This window comes from Bombus affinis, chromosome 3 (assembly GCF_024516045.1).
Source record: "Bombus affinis isolate iyBomAffi1 chromosome 3, iyBomAffi1.2, whole genome shotgun sequence".
In the NCBI taxonomy this organism is placed as follows: Eukaryota; Metazoa; Arthropoda; class Insecta; order Hymenoptera; family Apidae; genus Bombus; species Bombus affinis.
Window position 1 is genome coordinate 10,276,157 of NC_066346.1, and position 15,160 is coordinate 10,291,316.

A 15,160-nucleotide genomic window follows, 5' to 3' on the forward strand; every position below is an offset into this window, starting at 1 on the left:
AGAAAAAAGAAGAAAATATGTTTCCCGCGCGAGGATATAATCTTTTAACCCTTCATTGGTGTTCATAACAAATTCATCTTCTTCATTTACACCACGTCAGTTTTAAAAAAAAGTTTACGTAGAGGCTATTTACCACTCGAAGGATTAAACGCTGATATTAGAGTATTTGTGAAATTCGTGTTTATGGATTCTGGGTCCCATTTTGACTTGGTACTAAGGGGTAAAATTTTTACGTCGTGTTCACCATTTATCCCTTCCGTTATACCGCTCCGTTCTCCAATTAAGCTATTATTAATTTCTCTTTCGGAGTTCTTCTCGCTGTTCCTCTCCCTTTCCGCGCTTTCCAGGCCTGAAAGTCGGCGAGGAACAAGGGACACGGAGGGAGGACCGACAGATAAAACTCGAGTCGTTAACTCGTCACGCCGGAAACCGACGCATCTATCTTTATCTACGGCCCGTCTGCCAGCAAGGCTGGCTTCTTCTTGAAATTCCTTCGGCCTTCGACGACTCCTTTCCCTGGTTCTTTCTTCTCCATTGCTATGAGAAATTTTCCGCTAAAACTAATTCGCTGATATTAATTTTATCAAGGATATCGACATGGAAATTATATTAACTCTTTGAAACGTGTAAAAAGTAATGTTTCGACGTTACTGGCAAAAGTACAACAAATTTTGCTTTTCAAATTTGTACTTTAATTCAATTTCAATTTTATACTTTAGAATTAAAAATAGAAAGACAGATTTGCTACTTTTTAGAAAATATTTATATTTAGGAATACTTAAATTTATGGTATTTAAAATAATATTTCATCTTTCTCCAAATGTAATGGAAAACAAAAGATAGAAGATAAAAGAGAGATGAAAAACTAAATGAAAGTGTTCCTTCAATTCAAGTTCCAGCAAGTTCCAAGAATAATTCCAATCGAATAACCCAAGTTATTTAACGATTTATCGTATGTACAAAAAGTGCAACACAAAATTTAAATAGAATATATTTTCTTAGCCAATTTCTCCTCCACTTGAATCGTAATTACAATAATTTTGTCTAATTACATATTTAAAGTTCGCAATCTTCGTGTCTTTATATGACGGAGGCAGAATAAAAAGTAGTATATTATTATTGATTTTAATTGATAAAAAAGGAATTATTAGCGAGTTCAACGCACGTTCTGACTTATTTTTGCAGATAATCCGGTATTTATCACGACCTTCGTTACGTCTTAGTCGGTTTATGTTCGACCAGCAGAAAAAGAAGGGAAGCCGGGTGAAGTATTAAGGGTCACAAGCTCATTAACGCGACTCGTGGTAATGAGGCGAGCGAAGCGCTGTTCAGGAACATCTGCCGGGTTTCCCTGCCGTTTCGTAAAACGGAGAGCTTGTCGAAAAGGAAACAGGATTCGAACGAAAGTTCTTGGAATTTTTTGGTTTCCCGCTCTGTTCTGCTGATTCATCAGTTCCAGCGTTTCAATAGTCCTTTATTACTTTAAAGAGCGCTTTATATGTCTTGGAAAATTATAATTTATTTTGAAGAAATATGAATATTCGCTAGAAAAAAGTTCTCGGATTTAGAAATGGCCAATACCATTTATCTCCAAAGTATAAAATTTTGAAACAATTCGAAATATTTAATATTGCAACCTTCAATTATATGGTTTCAAAATCTCCACAGTTCCTATACTTGCAATACTCTTAGCAGAGTTTCAAGTTCTCAAGACTTGCATGAAAATGTCAGATTCCACAAACTGCAGAACATCAAAATAATTTGGAAGTCGAAGACAAGACGATTTTATTACGTCAATTTTAACTCCTAAAGGAGTACGTAATCATTCACAAATTAATCACGAAGCTATCAAATTTAAACACTACTATTTTCAATGTAGAGCACTCTTCGTTAAGGTAGGCAGTAAACAACGTTAAATGCGAACGAATAATAAAATATCTCTGAATAGATATACGGTCCAGTGATTCTAAAATTCTTCTAACATCCAAAGCTAATTTCTCAATTAAAATTAAACTCCCAAAATATCTCTTTCATCTCCCATTTCGGAATCAATCTTCTCTAAATCTTCCACGATTAACAACACCAAGACTAAACGAACTTCTCACGTACCTACCGTTCTGTCGCGAAGGAGACAAGTAGACGAGAAGTTTCCACGAAGATACGACGAAGCTTCGCTAATCAGTGGAACGACGCGAAATCCCGCGTTGACAAAGTGTCGGCCGTCCCGAGACGACTAAACACCAACACCGGCGAGGGACGAGTTTCGCGGCTTTGCCTCGGATTAAGTTGGGAGCCTAACGCTTCCACGGGGTTTCAGGTTATGATATTTATTCCCTCGGCTCCGTGAGCCACGGGATGATCGAGAGGCAAAGGAAACCATATGGACGACGCGGCACGCGCTTCAAACGCAGCTACGAAAAGAAAACGAGCCGACTATCCGGCGGGGAAAATGGCGAGGAAATTTTTTTTCGACCCGCGCTACTGAGATCTATTCTTGATTTAAACTGGTCGAGAAAGGAGGAAATAGATCGACTAATGTTGGTAACGATCGAAGAGGCGGTATACGCTCTAAACAGTTGAGTATAATGACAGTCGACAGGTGTCGTGCGTGGGTGAAGTGTGCTGGAGCTCATCTGCGATGTTATTAATTCGTGAGAGAATGATTATATTGGTAAAACGTTCTTCCTCGTCATATAATTGATTGTAATTAACTTTACACAATTAACACAGAGTGTCTATTGCATATAGTAATTTGAGTTATTAAGCAGTTTATTGGATGGTTAGTAGTATCGGCTTGATGTGATCAGACAATGTTTAAAACAGTTCGCAGGTTGAAGAGAATATTTAACTTTGTTAGTTTTAACATTCGAACTACTAGGTTTTTGGTTTTACAACTGTTAGAAATGTGCAGGTTTTTTCGGCAATATTAATGTTGGCTTTTGTCAAAGAAAGAATACGATATGCGTACATATATTCTACCTTTCTATTTTCATTGTATAAGTAATTCTAATTAATTTCATAAATTGAAAAGCAGAGAAAAGCGAGTAGATTTCAAAAGCGGTATTTTCTTACATTCGTAATGAAATTTCTGCAAATAAATAATTTCTTTTTTCGCAAATGGAGTATAAATCACGTGTTTGTATTACAAAATGGAAGAAAGACAGTGAAATCGATTAATTCGATTTACGAAAGAATTCTTCACTGATTTACCACGCAAATTTTTATGAACAAATGTTTCTTTCTTATTAGATTGTTAAGATTAATATCTTTTTTCTCTATAATTAATGAAATACGAATGTTGATATTGGAGATATTAGGATCGTGGCGCTAATGGAAACGCACACCGTCAATTTCAGCGATTTTCTGGTAATTTCGTGGACGCTGTCCGCAATTCATCTCACCAAGGTTGGCACGATGCCATGGACGCCTCGCGCAACGAGCGTCGAAAAGCGCCACGAGAATTTCTTACCGCGAAAAGTCGTGAAACATCGTGGCACGGGGTTATTCTCCTCGTTCATACGGATATAGTCTTTTAAACGACGTTTTCACGGGGTCGTAGTTCATTCGCGAGGCTTTATATTTAGCGTTCCTCACGACTGCTCGAGTTCATCTTCTTTTCGAGCTTCCTGACAAAAGCTTTCTTCTTTAGTTACAGACAAATTATGAAGTAATCTGTGATGTTACACTTTTGAGAATATTACACTTGTAATATATACGTAATATTGAATTAAGAGTTTGATAATAATAATTTGATTTAATATCCTATTAAACTTGAAGTCGATTAAAATAAATTGCTTATTTCATTCGTATAGCTTCTAATGACCTATATCTAAAACTTAATCCTTATGCCCATCCCCGAATTCTATCTTACAAAATCTTCAACTACTCCAAATTATAGAAACCGAATAACAAAATCCACGTTGGAACCAAATTCATTTCCAAACGTCTAATCCTTATTCTCGTTTCCAAATTCTACTTATGATCTGGAAAATCTTTGACTCACCTATAATAAATTAACAAATAATTAATACTACACCGAATAAATAAATCTTAAACCTACCCATAACAACTAAAAAAGACATCTATACAAAGACCAAGTTCCTTACAAAAAATATACCCTGATAAAGTTCAATCTCGTTTCCAAATTCCATTCGTAACCAATAAAATCTTCAACCTCCGTAAACTGCACCGGAAAAGGCAAAACCTGTGTAAAATGCAAATAAATCTAAAAAAAACCGATCCCTATGCTGACCATCCTTCTTATAAACCGCCAAATCTTCAACCTCTGCGGATTACACGTAAGGAAGCAAAACCTGCGTGAAAGCTCTACATTGATCTGAAAAAGTCGTTCACGGCGTACAATGAATCGCACGAAGGAAACGTGTTCTTCGTCAACAACTCTCGGTAAACGACTCATCGAGCGACAGCTCGGCCCATAAGTATTCCCTTAATCGACCCGACCGTCTCGTGAGAACTGGCCACAATGTTTTCGTGGCCGGCTGAACGGCCTCCCCTTTCCTCCCTCTCCTCGTGGAACACCATGGACAGGGCTAAATGAGGGCCTCGTTAATCAAGATATTTACACGCGTGCACGGTCGCTGTGGCATCGATATGCAAGCCGTGGCCGCGGCTCGATCGAAGCCGCTCCTTCGTTGAAAATCCGGCCTAACGCCGCTCTGCGCTAGCGCGTTATTTATAGGCTATTCGAACGCTCCGTAGCGCCTCGCGAGTACGTGAGTCTAATTCATTTAAAGCGGATACACGCAGTCACGGGGGAGAATTCGTTCATAGGGGGAGACACGGGGAGATGGCGCGTTTCGAGAGCTCGTTACGCTGGAATGTTTCTTCGATTAGCATATCGAATTAATATTACACAGGTCCGCTGCGTGGTCCGTGTTAAAACGCGACGAATCACCAGGAAGGAGAACCTGTTGCGTCCTTTAACGCACGAAATTGCTTTGAGTGAAACATAATGTGGATAAAGGGTTTTATGTGGTTTAAATCGGTCGATAGATACGATTTGGAAGATTTCGTACAGTTGATAGAGATCGTGAGTGGAATGAAAGGAATACGTCAGTTTTAATTGGCCAGAGAAATTTGTTTTTGGCGAGTTTAAACAGCGATTGTACGGTATGTGGAAGATGAAGTCGTCGGCGAGTAATTGGCGATGTTCTGTTTTCTCGTCTCGACAAAATTATTCGCACACATTCGTACTGGCATCAGGCAGTCGTTTTAAATAGTTGCGGATTTGTGTGGCACTTGTTCGTGGCTAATCATCATTTCCGATTACCAATTATTTTGTAGATTACGTTTCAGACGTATTGCTTACTGGATACGACGTAAAATTATAACTTGACTTTGCATATTTAGCCTATAACGATTACGATATAAAGTTGAAACTTCATTTTACTGACTCTGAAACGAATCTTGTCCAATTTGAGGAACGATCGGTATATGAAGAAATTATAACGAACATAAACGAGTAACACGATCGATTAAGGAAAAAGAGGAGTAACTTGCTCCCAATGATTCCACTTTCAGAGAAGTTTTTTGGGATTAAATGAGCGATCAGTGAAGGCTCCTTTTTCCTTTTTCATTGTGGCCATTAGCAGTTCCTCTACGAATGACGCAGCTTACCTGTCTTGTCGCGGAGATGCGACGTTAATGCGCTTTTTGTGTTTTCGCGAAAGAAATTTATCGCGCCACCCGCTGGATTTATCGCGCCTCTCCCTGCCATCGTTTCTTCTAACCCTTGCAGTTACGAACGACGAGCGCTCTCGAAGATCTTCGTTGAAAACTTTCTGCTTTTCCTTTCTTCTGTTATTTTTGTGAATATAAGAATCGATCCGAAACTACGTGATATTTCATACAGATAAAAAAAAGGATGAAAATAAAATAATTCAATCAAATAAATTCAGTAACCTAAAATATTTCAATTTCTCTTATCGCAAGCTAGAAAATCTCAATTCTTTCCATTCTGAACCGAAAACATACCGATTCCTCCTTCTCAAATTCCACCTTCGCAAATCGAAAGATTCCAATTCTTTAGGTCGCAGACCAACAAGTATCGATTCTTACATCGAAAAATAAAAAAATTCCAACTTTTTCCACCGCTAACCAAGAAACTCCAATTGCTCCCAGTGTAAATCAAAAAATTTCACTTCCTACAGCTGCAGATCAGAAAATTCCACTTTCTTCCATAAACCAAGAAATAGCAACTTCTTATGCCGTAAATCATTTTACAGCAAAAAATAAAAGAATTAAAATTCCTATACGTCCACAAATCCGCAAGCAAATTTCCGAAAGCGGCACGTCCCTCGTGATTAATTAACATTCTCAAGAGCGTATCACGCGTGATTAATTAAACTTCGCGCGATCACGGCGCGAAAAGCGTCGGAAAACTAATTTTTCTCAATTACCAATGGAACGGAGGCACCCGTTGGTCCCTTCTGGCTTATGTCCATGGCGCCCCAAGGCTTTCCTCTCGCGTGCTGATCAAACGGCCCCTTAAATCACCGGCCACGCTTTTCCCCTAATTAACGATGATCCGCTCGTCAGAGACGTGACGTCGGGAAGAGGGTGACTCGTTCCTCGCGGCCGATTTACACGCGAGATTCGACTACCGTTCGGTGGTTTTTCAGGGATCCTACGCTGGATGGATACGTGACGGGTGTACGGTATACACCCCCGGCTCGGTTTCACGGCATAGAAAACCTTACCGGCTCTTTGTCGCCTTATTCCTTTTCAGGTTTCGGTTAAAATCGACATGCAGGACAGGCAACCGTACGCTTCTGTCGCCACGACAGGATGCGACTGCTTGCCTCTAATGAAGTAATTCGTGCGCAAAAACGTCGCGCGGTACACGGTGAATTATTCATCGGCCGCGGGATCGCGCTGGAAAACGTTCCGCCCTGTAGGCGAGGATTCGACTGCGACTCGAGGACGTGGCTTTTCCTTCTACGTGGCGTCGTGTTATCGTTTTCTTCTTGCGCATGCGGGGATTGATTTTAAATTGGTTGTTTGTGCCCGCCAATTAAGAGTGTTTTGTTGTAGTGGTGATTAGGGCGACGACGAAGGGTGTTTATTAACGTTTAGGATTTAAATGTGTATTAATTTCTTTAGAAGGATAATTGCAAGGCAACGTCGTATTTAACGTTGTTGCTTTTTCATATTAGATGAACGTATTAATCGAGTATGTTCTGCGATCATGCTATATCGATCATGTTAACCGATAGGAATTAATTATATTTCCTATCTCTAAATTAATATAGTCTGTATTAAACTAAGATGTATAATTATATGTATGTATATAATGGAGAATTACTTAAGAGGGGCTGAAGATTTTATATTTTCGTTCTTTTGTGACATTATATAAAGTGGAAGAGAATATGTCCTTTATAAGAAGTTCAACACGAGTCAGAGAAGGATTCGATATGGAATTTATGAAGCTACGTCAGACCCTTGGGCTGTCGGTTATTGTCAGCAGCTGCCATATAATAATGCTTGTTTACTGTGTTCGATGATTGATATCTCGTACCAGCTATGCATATCAACACGATAAATCTTGCGTGGCAAAACAATTGGGATTCACATAGTTTATGTGGTAATACTTTTATCGCGATTCGATATTATACGCTGCTTGGAACATTGTGGAACTATGACGAAAATCCTTCATGTCTAATAGCCTCCGCTTACTTTCTAACCCGAGATTAAGTACTTTGTCCTTTAGATCATACTTTATTATTCGTAACACCGGTCGATTCATTTCAATCCGTTAACCAATTATTACTTTCGCTAGCGAGGATTATTATTCGCACGATTTTTATCTTATTTGTTTAAAATAATACCGATCTGTTCTTACTACTAGAACTACTAGAACTAAGTCCTTATACTTTCACTATACGCTATATTATAATTATAATTCAACTTAATATGTTTCCGGTAAACACAAAAATACAAGATCTAACACACGAAATGATACAACATTAGGATTAGAGTTGCTGCTGTATCCTTTAATCACGTCAATAGACTTCAACATCATAAAAATAATAAAAACTTTCGAAAATGTAAAAAATTGTTAAGGTGTAACATCGCCAGTCGATTGAACGACCTTACCTTTTTAAAGAACCTAAACTTTCGATCGTGGAATCACGACTGCCACTTTCCAGACCCAAGCAAATACACAAAAAGCCTAGTTGTTAGATCACACAATCCCATTTCGTGATCCCACGATAAATCACAAACTCTCCACCTCCTCTCGCCTCTCATCGGCAACAATCACACCCTATCCGATCTCCGGAATTGACTCAATATTTGCGCAACGCGTTAAGACGTTGCCGAAGAATAGCCAGGACACATCGTCGAGAGACATTCCGTGCCGTGTGGGAAGTAACGATCCGTGGAGATGAAAAAGGGACGAGACAGAGCGGCGCGGCGTGCAAGTTCTCTCTTCGTGGCAGCGGCGAAAGAAGATGGAGAGGAAAAGAGGGGTCGAAGGAGGGACAGGCCCCAGGTAGAGGAGGAACGAATATCGTGGGTACACCGAGGGCCGTGACTAATGACTCTATTGACGCTCGGACAGAGAAGTTGGAACCAGAGGAGAACCGAAGGTCGTTTACCGGCACAGAGGAACCGACTCTCCGCTTCTCTCTGCTTTACTCTAACTTTCTCTCTCTTGCTTGAGTTTCTCGGGGCCATCGATGACTCTCGATGGCCTCCTCTTGCCGAGTCGCTCGTTATCTCCGAAGGAGCTTCGAAAAGGAAGGTCAGAAAGTGTCGCGGCTGACCTTTCGGTAATGAAGCTAATGCCGAACTCGACGGGTGGCTGTGGACCAACGTTTCTCACCATGGTCACGCTTCTCGTGGTTGGCTTTTTCATCTTCCTTTTTCTTTTTCAGCTGGACAGAGTTGCATCGATGGTTATTAGATATCGAGATCGCTTTGTAGCGAGGGAACTGAAGAAGCAACGTGGTAAGTGATATAAGTGCTAAGCGAGATTTTTGATAGTAATCAGACATGTGCATTTGGTAATTTGGCTATGTTACTGTCAGTCGTGAAAGTGTTTGTATGAAGTGTAAGGTCTTATATGAGAAGAGGACCAATTAAGAGCATTTTAAAGACAAGATAAAAGGTGTACATGAAATATTAATGTAATCTATACCTAGTTTGAAAAATAAGATTGTATGAATTTGCAATGATCATATACACCGCATACGACATTGGACGAATTATTTCGTAATGTTCAAGCAAAACTACTGTAAAAATCCTGCGAAATTACAGAATAGTAGGAATAATCAATAAACTCATAGCGAACAAACCATTTGCTCAATAAGTCCAAATAAACGGACTTCCACTAAACTCATCGTCCCACGAGACTTTCACCCACGTCCAAACAAAAGCCGAATGTCCACTCAAGCAGAAACCATGTCAAATTCCAAAAACAAAAAACTCTTTCAATCACCCCTGTGCATACAAGAAATCGATTTCCAAATCGCTCACGTAATTCCCCTTCAACGAACGCAACAAAAGATGATACAACGTCTCGAAGAAGCAGAAAGAAAAAAATAGCGATCCAGGAGAAAAACACTCGTTTCATTAATCCCATTCACCCCGTTGCTCGATACGCGATCGTTCGAATCGAATCGCTTTTTGCCCGAGACGTTTCGCCTCGTCGAAAGTTTCGCCCTCGTGGTCGGAAACGATGAAGATTTTAGTTATGCCCTTCCTCCCCTCGCTCTGCTATTTCTCTCCAAATTGAAGAAGCCGCTACGTTTTGTCACGCTTTTTAGGCAGAACGCTGTAACGTGGCCGTGATTGCCTCGTACAATTACCTTCTCGGCTGGTTCTCGCTGGGTTCTCTTTCTCCGCGTCACCTCCGCGGGCCCCATCGGACCCGCTCGTTTTTCTATCCCCACCGGTGTGTACGCACACCTACAGCCTAATGTACAACACGGTGCGAGCAAGGCATAAAACGACCAGGCCCTCTTTTTGCCCGGACGCCACGCTTCATTCCGACCGGGCGAAATTACCGGTCGTCTCTTCCTTTTGGCAGACCGAGAGAGAGACCCCGGGCAAACCCGTCACCCTGCCCTCGATCCCGACTGCCATCGCACTCTATATACCCGCCAACGTCGGATTAAGTTCTTCTGAGAGCCTCACGAATTTCTTATTCCCAGACAAGTATCGTCAATTTTTCGTCAACGTGAATTCATTGAAGTGAATTCGTTGTGAATTCGTGATCGCTCCGTGTTTATACGTACACGTAGTTGCCTAACCTCTCGGGTCACTGGCAATATCGCGAATAAAATGCAGCCATTGTGCGTTGCACAATGTCATGCACATTTGGTGTAGACGTCTCAGCAGCGTAACTCAACTTTCTCCTCGGAGACACATCTAGTATCTACGAAAACGTATCAAACGTATCCTATCTGTATTTTTAAACCATTGCTAAAACATATATAGAACGTGTGTCGAGGAAAGCTTTCATATTTCGATTTATATTTTCGCTAGTGCGACTAAAGAAAGGCAACTTAGGCAGAGATTCGTTTCACTCTTTAGTACCTTGGATATTCTATATATTTTTCTGTATTACATATATCCTGCGCATTTCCCATAAACGCGTAAAGATCCAAGCTGTAGCGATGACTAAATTTATGTAACCAATAAAATTCCTCGTAAATTTGATAAATAATGACAGAAAAATGTAACTTCCAATATAACGGATATCTACATAAGTCAGAATACTTCAAGTTCCGCCGTCCGAGAGTTAAACAATTTCTGCCCCTCGTCCCCGCAACTCGTCCTATTTCAACCACCCCGCCACCCTCCGAAACCAACGTTTCACTAACATAACACCGCGAAATCAATCAGAAGCACCTCGGGACACACTCTCACCGATACGTGAGTACAGCAGAACATACACTAGCGAAGAACCGACTGGAAGAAGGATCTCTCGAAACGAGTTCGAAGGCATGAGGATCGCGTGTGCTGGAGGAACGGAACAGCGAGGAGCGACCAGGGCTACGGGGGTGGGGGATCGACGCGTCGTCGTTAATTTCCTCGAGGATCCCACGAAGCAGCGTGGCCGGGCGTCGCGAGCGCGAACAGCGTCGTAATAGCGCGGCGTGTGCTCGCGCGAAGCAAGGTCGACGCGAGTGCGAGCTTACAACATTCCCCCGTTCTCCTCCGCCTCCAACTCATTCGATCTCTTCCTTCGTCTCTTCGCCATCGTCCTCCTTCTTCCTCTTCTTCCTCCCTCGCCTCCTCTCGATCCACCTACCCCCGTCGTGGTCGCGCTAATAAAATGCTGCACTCGGCTCGTTCGCTTCGCGCTCGCTCCTCTCGCGAGAAGCCCCTCTTTACATTTACATGGCCGGCTCCTCGAGGCCGCTCGCGAGGACATCGCGCTCATGAATTTATCCCGTGAGTCGTACGGAGAGGGAGGAGGCACGAGATGATAGCCGGATAACGTTGGCGTATCATTGGACCAGTTCTTGGAGACGCGAAACGCGACCCGCACGGTGAATCGAAATGGCAGGAATTGTCGGTGTGTTTGCGCTGCTTCTTTTGGGCTGGACTGATGGTTGTTGCTTAGTTGGTATAGCGGAGGTGGGTGGTTCGAGAAGGTTAATTGTTTTGGCGAGTTGACTCGTTGAAGTACTGCGTTAAGTTGGTGCAAGTGACATATTCTTATACATTGTCAGAAACTCTGTTTTGCTGAAAATAAGCAAGAGATATTGTATTTAAGAGTGAAACGACTGAAAGTATCGGCGTGTATCTTTTGTTGCTTCTGAGTTGAGCTGAATTGGTGATTGTGTAGTGCTGATGGATGATCGAAGGAGGGATCGTTTCGTGGAACGAGTTTATGAAGTACTGCACAGAGTGGGTGGAAGGATATAAGTGATATCGTTACATGTTCTAAGAAATTTTATTTTGTCGAAAATAAGGAAGCGTTCAAATATTTTTTTAAGTGGTACTAGAATTGGTTGACGAATAGGTTGAATAGATTGTGAAGAAGATTATGTTGGTACTATTAGAACGTGGAATAACAGTAACGTTTTCAGAAACAAATTTATTAATGCAAGTAATTATTTCTTATTTGCCTGAGAAAATTGTATATGCAGAACAGATTACAATATATTAATGATAATTAAAGCAATTTAAGTGATACCAATCAAAAGGTGCAACTGCCGTAAATCGAATTGCAAAAGAACGACTTCAACTTCCTACTAACAGCCGCTCGTATCGAACTCGATAGTGCGAAAAGTAAATGTCTGTAATGTAATTCAATTTACCATGTTCTTATAAATGTTCTCAACCTCTTTCCTCTACCAGTAACTTATAATATAGCTGTCAAGAAATTCCAGCAATTCTCGAGAAACCATGTGTACACGTCACAAATAAATGTAATATGTTTCGTAACATTTTTTAAAGGCAGCAGTATCGAATCCAATACAGAGTCCTTTTGGGTCGTTTAAATTCCAGAAAGCAAGCGAATCGAACGCTCCTGCATCGTGATCGGCCATTTTTCCCTCGTTGAACGGTCAACCGAACCGTCTGGCCGCTCGTAAAGCCGGTTGATTTATTCAACGGATCAGCGTGGAACAGCGACTAATTAGCGCGATTAGCTTGCGCCACACGATCTTCGTATTCGTACGCGGTTGATCGTTTCGCGGTGCATGAATGGACGCCTTCGAATAGTCAGACTAATACCTGAAACCTGGCCGATCGAGCAAGTAACGAGCGATCACGTTGAAAGGTGAGTAATATCTAGTTACCACGAGCCGTTCCACACGCTTCGTCGTATTTTACGAACGAGCACAACAGAGGGACTCGATAGTAACACACGACCGATCATTATATCGAAGTTGACGCGTCGTTGCTTTTCAGCGAACCTGACGGCGAATTAACTATGAGACCAATTAACGATGGAAGAATGAGGAGAGCAAACTATGGGAGCGAACGGTTTTTTAACGGAGAACGAGGAAGGTGGTTGAAGGATTCGAAGATTGGTGGACGACGTTCTGCAGCTTGAAGATGAATAAGGGGACTAATTAACGAAGGAGAACGAGCAGAGGTGACTATGAAAGATAGGAGGGTGTTGTATAGAACTGTTTTTCACAGCCAATAACGATTGTGATATTTCTGTATTGACATATTGTAACACGTGCAATTACCATTATATTTCTTTTAATCTTTTCCTTCAACCAGTGACGTAAACAGTTCTCTGATATTATAAGTTATAGCGTAGAAGAATACGCATGATGTAGGTATAATAAGATTAAAGAGGATATCGAACCAGTTCCACCTAACGTCACAAGGACTTAAAAAGAAAAAAAAACAATGGCCCCTATGTCCAAAGATAACACATAATTCACACATATCATAAAACACCTTAAACTCCCAATCTCTTCAATATCGTGCATCAACTTAAAATTTCCTACCCTGCAAAAATTGGAATTCCTAAAAACCGAGTGCCTCGACTCCACTCGTTTCCCATCAGAATCGCCAATAGTACGGTTAAGGAACCAAAGAGACGGTCTCGGAGCTGGCTCGTTTCCCAAACGTCTCAAGCTCGACCCCTTGGGGGCTCCACCCCCGTACGCGCCGCGGAAAGGGGCATCATAAAGACCCGACTAAATTACACGACGCGCCATCGAGCGCATTCAATTAGAGAGGATACTTTACAGCGAGCAAGCGAGGCAAAACGCGCGCGTCCAGGGTTGATCCGCCCCTGGTGTGTACGATCGCGCACAGGTTGCAGCCGGACAGCGCATAGGTGCCCACAGGCTCGTTCGTTTGTGTAAAGAGAGGATATCATACACGCAGGGAATGTGTACACGTGTGTGGGTGCATTTCGTGGTAGAAGGTGGTGGAGGTGGAGGTGTGTCGACAATCAAGATTACGTGGGCGGATACACGCGCAGCCCAGCGCCGCCGGCCTGGCTCTGTCCTGTCCCGCTTCTTCTTCTTCTTCTTTGTCGTCCATCTCTTTCTTCATCTTTTCTTTCGCCTTCGTCTTTTGGTCTCCTATATCGTTCCTCCTTCGCCTCCATAGGTTTGTTTCGTTTCGCTGTGGTTCGTTCCATGTTCTGCACGGTCCTCCGATGCCTACACTATTTACAATTCCCGCGGCATGCCATGCAAGTGCGCGCATCAGTCGCACGCTTTAGGGCCACTCTAGATCACTCTCCCTCTCGACCACATCTCCGATTAACTCGCATCCTGACGCACAGGATCCATGCTGATGCCGTGCTTCCTCGTCTTCCTCGCAATGCGGAATGCACAGAACTGTACGTGCATTCTGGTGAAGGGAATGTGAGATTAGGAAGGTACAATATTCGCAGGTTAGGGAATAATTAGAGGGAAGATTTCTTCTGCGGATTTGTTGAATTTTGGGGTTGTGAGGTTACGAAGAGATTCGAACAACGATGTCAATCGAATTTTTAGCGAAATAATTTTTTAAGGGTTATAAATATGTACGTCACGACTGATATAAAAAATACAATAAACAATTAAGTATTAAATCGCTCCAATCAAAAAATGAAATAACCTAATACACGATTGTTTTGTCATTATAGAAACAACGATAAAAATCTTTGAAACTTCAAAAGTCTCGATAGTTGCCTTAATAGTTACAAGAGGAACTGTACACGCTAATCTCTCATCCTCTTCCAACATCTCGATATACCCAAAAACTGTATAATCCAATATAAAATTAACTCGTCACTGAGCGATGACACCATTGAAAACATTCAGCCAGCAAAACGTTACACCATATACAATTCCCCTTTCATCCAGCCCACAAACGACCAATCCCAGTCTTTGTTCCCAGCCATTCGTTTGCGGGAAACCGCGTGTTTACGCGATTCCATATTAAATCTGCGTGGGTGACCTGCTTCCCCCTTGTGTCTCCCCCCTCCCTACCCCTCTTATTCTGTGTGGCTCGGAGAAAAAGGGTGCTCCGACAGGGAGAAACCGGGAAACAAATGAAGGGACGAGAAGCATAATGGCGCGGTCGTGAAACGGGGAAGGGTGGGTGGAGGAGCCAGGAGAGGGATAAGAAATTGGATAAGAACGTAAGGAGAAGAGATCGGTGTGCGCGCGCGACTAAATTTCTGCCTGTCTGCGTGCGCGTGTGCGTGCAACAGGGCCAAGGGGAA

The 15,160-nt window shown here is 42.0% G+C and overlaps 1 protein-coding gene and 1 long non-coding RNA gene across 3 annotated transcripts in view; one reads left to right on the top strand and one right to left on the bottom strand.

The window, feature by feature from the left end:
• LOC126914652 (transcriptional activator cubitus interruptus) overlaps positions 1–15,160 on the bottom strand; it is a 146,258-nt gene that overhangs the window by 29,567 nt on the left and 101,531 nt on the right. The gene's annotated exons all lie outside the window — the stretch shown is intronic.
• Positions 10,855–13,180, top strand: LOC126914902 (uncharacterized). The gene is made up of 3 exons (XR_007709922.1): positions 10,855–11,898; positions 12,488–12,757; positions 12,889–13,180. It is a non-coding gene; the product is annotated as an uncharacterized LOC126914902 (long non-coding RNA).